Raw genomic sequence first — 5,120 nt, forward strand, 5'->3', positions numbered from 1 at the left:
ACTCTGGTTTGGGCGCATTAAGCACGTGAACATTGCCTTATGCATCGCTAAATAGGCTGCTATGGGTCATGTTCGAGGCATTGGCACGTGCACGTGAAACAATCATGGGTATCGCCACTATGCCAGGGTGGTAGGCATTTGGCAACACTTCAACCTCACATAGGCCACTGTGCTGGGAAAACTCTGGTTTGGGCGCATTAAGCACGTGAACATTGCCTTATGCATCGCTAAATAGGCTGCTATGGGTCATGTTCGAGGCATTGGCACGTGCACGTGAAACAATCATGGGTATCGCCACTATGCCAGGGTGGTAGGCATTTGGCAACACTTCAACCTCACATAGGCCACTGTGCTGGGAAAACTCTGGTTTGGGCGCATTAAGCACGTGAACATTGCCTTATGCATCGCTAAATAGGCTGCTATGGGTCATGTTCGAGGCATTGGCACGTGCACGTGAAACAATCATGGGTATCGCCACTATGCCAGGGTGGTAGGCATTTGGCAACACTTCAACCTCACATAGGCCACTGTGCTGGGAAAACTCTGGTTTGGGCGCATTAAGCACGTGAACATTGCCTTATGCATCGCTAAATAGGCTGCTATGGGTCATGTTCGAGGCATTGGCACGTGCACGTGAAACAATCATGGGTATCGCCACTATGCCAGGGTGGTAGGCATTTGGCAACACTTCAACCTCACATAGGCCACTGTGCTGGGAAAACTCTGGTTTGGGCGCATTAAGCACGTGAACATTGCCTTATGCATCGCTAAATAGGCTGCTATGGGTCATGTTCGAGGCATTGGCACGTGCACGTGAAACAATCATGGGTATCGCCACTATGCCAGGGTGGTAGGCATTTGGCAACACTTCAACCTCACATAGGCCACTGTGCTGGGAAAACTCTGGTTTGGGCGCATTAAGCACGTGAACATTGCCTTATGCATCGCTAAATAGGCTGCTATGGGTCATGTTCGAGGCATTGGCACGTGCACGTGAAACAATCATGGGTATCGCCACTATGCCAGGGTGGTAGGCATTTGGCAACACTTCAACCTCACATAGGCCACTGTGCTGGGAAAACTCTGGTTTGGGCGCATTAAGCACGTGAACATTGCCTTATGCATCGCTAAATAGGCTGCTATGGGTCATGTTCGAGGCATTGGCACGTGCACGTGAAACAATCATGGGTATCGCCACTATGCCAGGGTGGTAGGCATTTGGCAACACTTCAACCTCACATAGGCCACTGTGCTGGGAAAACTCTGGTTTGGGCGCATTAAGCACGTGAACATTGCCTTATGCATCGCTAAATAGGCTGCTATGGGTCATGTTCGAGGCATTGGCACGTGCACGTGAAACAATCATGGGTATCGCAACTATGCCAGGGTGATAGGCATTTGGCAACACTTCAACCTCACATAGGCCACTGTGCTGGGAAAACTCTGGTTTGGGCGCATTAAGCACGTGAACATTGCCTTATGCATCGCTAAATAGGCTGCTATGGGTCATGTTCGAGGCATTGGCACGTGCACGTGAAACAATCATGGGTATCGCCACTATGCCAGGGTGGTAGGCATTTGGCAACACTTCAACCTCACATAGGCCACTGTGCTGGGAAAACTCTGGTTTGGGCGCATTAAGCACGTGAACATTGCCTTATGCATCGCTAAATAGGCTGCTATGGGTCATGTTCGAGGCATTGGCACGTGCACGTGAAACAATCATGGGTATCGCCACTATGCCAGGGTGGTAGGCATTTGGCAACACTTCAACCTCACATAGGCCACTGTGCTGGGAAAACTCTGGTTTGGGCGCATTAAGCACGTGAACATTGCCTTATGCATCGCTAAATAGGCTGCTATGGGTCATGTTCGAGGCATTGGCACGTGCACGTGAAACAATCATGGGTATCGCCACTATGCCAGGGTGGTAGGCATTTGGCAACACTTCAACCTCACATAGGCCACTGTGCTGGGAAAACTCTGGTTTGGGCGCATTAAGCACGTGAACATTGCCTTATGCATCGCTAAATAGGCTGCTATGGGTCATGTTCGAGGCATTGGCACGTGCACGTGAAACAATCATGGGTATCGCCACTATGCCAGGGTGGTAGGCATTTGGCAACACTTCAACCTCACATAGGCCACTGTGCTGGGAAAACTCTGGTTTGGGCGCATTAAGCACGTGAACATTGCCTTATGCATCGCTAAATAGGCTGCTATGGGTCATGTTCGAGGCATTGGCACGTGCACGTGAAACAATCATGGGTATCGCCACTATGCCAGGGTGGTAGGCATTTGGCAACACTTCAACCTCACATAGGCCACTGTGCTGGGAAAACTCTGGTTTGGGCGCATTAAGCACGTGAACATTGCCTTATGCATCGCTAAATAGGCTGCTATGGGTCATGTTCGAGGCATTGGCACGTGCACGTGAAACAATCATGGGTATCGCAACTATGCCAGGGTGATAGGCATTTGGCAACACTTCAACCTCACATAGGCCACTGTGCTGGGAAAACTCTGGTTTGGGCGCATTAAGCACGTGAACATTGCCTTATGCATCGCTAAATAGGCTGCTATGGGTCATGTTCATGGCATTGGCACGTGCACGTGAAACAATCATGGGTATCGCCACTATGCCAGGGTGGTAGGCATTTGGAAACACTTCAACCTCACATAGGCCACTGTGCTGGGAAAACTCTGGTTTGGGCGCATTAAGCACGTGAACATTGCCTTATGCATCGCTAAATAGGCTGCTATGGGTCATGTTCGAGGCATTGGCACGTGCACGTGAAACAATCATGGGTATCGCCACTATGCCAGGGTGGTAGGCATTTGGCAACACTTCAACCTCACATAGGCCACTGTGCTGGGAAAACTCTGGTTTGGGCGCATTAAGCACGTGAACATTGCCTTATGCATCGCTAAATAGGCTGCTATGGGTCATGTTCGAGGCATTGGCACGTGCACGTGAAACAATCATGGGTATCGCCACTATGCCAGGGTGGTAGGCATTTGGCAACACTTCAACCTCACATAGGCCACTGTGCTGGGAAAACTCTGGTTTGGGCGCATTAAGCACGTGAACATTGCCTTATGCATCGCTAAATAGGCTGCTATGGGTCATGTTCGAGGCATTGGCACGTGCACGTGAAACAATCATGGGTATCGCCACTATGCCAGGGTGGTAGGCATTTGGCAACACTTCAACCTCACATAGGCCACTGTGCTGGGAAAACTCTGGTTTGGGCGCATTAAGCACGTGAACATTGCCTTATGCATCGCTAAATAGGCTGCTATGGGTCATGTTCGAGGCATTGACACGTGGACGTGAAACAATCATGGGTATCGACACTATGCCAGGGTGGTAGGCATTTGGCAACACTTCAACCTCACATAGGCCACTGTGCTGGGAAAACTCTGGTTTGGGCGCATTAAGCACGTGAACATTGCCTTATGCATCGCTAAATAGGCTGCTATGGGTCATGTTCGAGGCATTGGCACGTGCACGTGAAACAATCATGGGTATCGCCACTATGCCAGGGTGATAGGCATTTGGCAACACTTCAACCTCACATAGGCCACTGTGCTGGGAAAACTCTGGTTTGGGCGCATTAAGCACGTGAACATTGCCTTATGCATCGCTAAATAGGCTGCTATGGGTCATGTTCGAGGCATTGGCACGTGCACGTGAAACAATCATGGGTATCGCCACTATGCCAGGGTGGTAGGCATTTGGCAACACTTCAACCTCACATAGGCCACTGTGCTGGGAAAACTCTGGTTTGGGCGCATTAAGCACGTGAACATTGCCTTATGCATCGCTAAATAGGCTGCTATGGGTCATGTTCGAGGCATTGGCACGTGCACGTGAAACAATCATGGGTATCGCCACTATGCCAGGGTGGTAGGCATTTGGCAACACTTCAACCTCACATAGGCCATTGTGCTGGGAAAACTCTGGTTTGGGCGCATTAAGCACGTGAACATTGCCTTATGCATCGCTAAATAGGCTGCTATGGGTCATGTTCGAGGCATTGGCACGTGCACGTGAAACAATCATGGGTATCGCCACTATGCCAGGGTGGTAGGCATTTGGCAACACTTCAACCTCACATAGGCCACTGTGCTGGGAAAACTCTGGTTTGGGCGCATTAAGCACGTGAACATTGCCTTATGCATCGCTAAATAGGCTGCTATGGGTCATGTTCGAGGCATTGGCACGTGCACGTGAAACAATCATGGGTATCGCCACTATGCCAGGGTGGTAGGCATTTGGCAACACTTCAACCTCACATAGGCCACTGTGCTGGGAAAACTCTGGTTTGGGCGCATTAAGCACGTGAACATTGCCTTATGCATCGCTAAATAGGCTGCTATGGGTCATGTTCGAGGCATTGGCACGTGCACGTGGTAAAGTTAATAGAGTTTGTATTTTGCTTTTCATCTCAACAGAAAGGTTTTAAAGGTTGTTATTTTGATTTCAGTATAGTTTTTACATTTTCAGTATCTTTCCCCTCTTTTTAATGAAATGAAAATGATATGGAGTAACCAGGTTTCAAAATTAAAGATTATTTAACTATGGAAACCTTGTGCCACAAAAGTTTGTACATACAATTTAGTTGCGTTTAGGTAATTAAAATGCATTTAGCCATTGCCATGTGTGTATAGAGCTGTTTTGATGAAAATCAGAGAAACGTAAAGTGGACCTGAGAAACAAGATTTACTTGCCCAGATTGTGTCACTGCCCGAATATACTTTTACATTTAGTTTGTTATTGAGCGAATTCATCTGTATATCTCGTAATTAAGGAAGGCAGTTTGAGAATGACCCCCTAAGTACCTACATGTATAAATGCATAGTACCTCGGACTATGATTAAATATTTCTAGACAGTAATTGTGAAAAAAGAGCTCACTCTATTGAAGTGTATACCAGTTGTCTTAAGAACTTACTTCAAACAGCAAAAACATTGATCTTAGGCATGAGTTATTCTTAACTCGGTAATTTGCATACCCATTTGAAGAAAAACAATCACAAACCTAATACCAAACATAATGAGAAAAAATCAACTCATTTAGATACAAGAGAATAGATGGACACTTTTTATTTTTTTTA

Source organism: Mya arenaria, chromosome 6, assembly GCF_026914265.1.
Source record: "Mya arenaria isolate MELC-2E11 chromosome 6, ASM2691426v1".
In the NCBI taxonomy this organism is placed as follows: Eukaryota; Metazoa; Mollusca; class Bivalvia; order Myida; family Myidae; genus Mya; species Mya arenaria.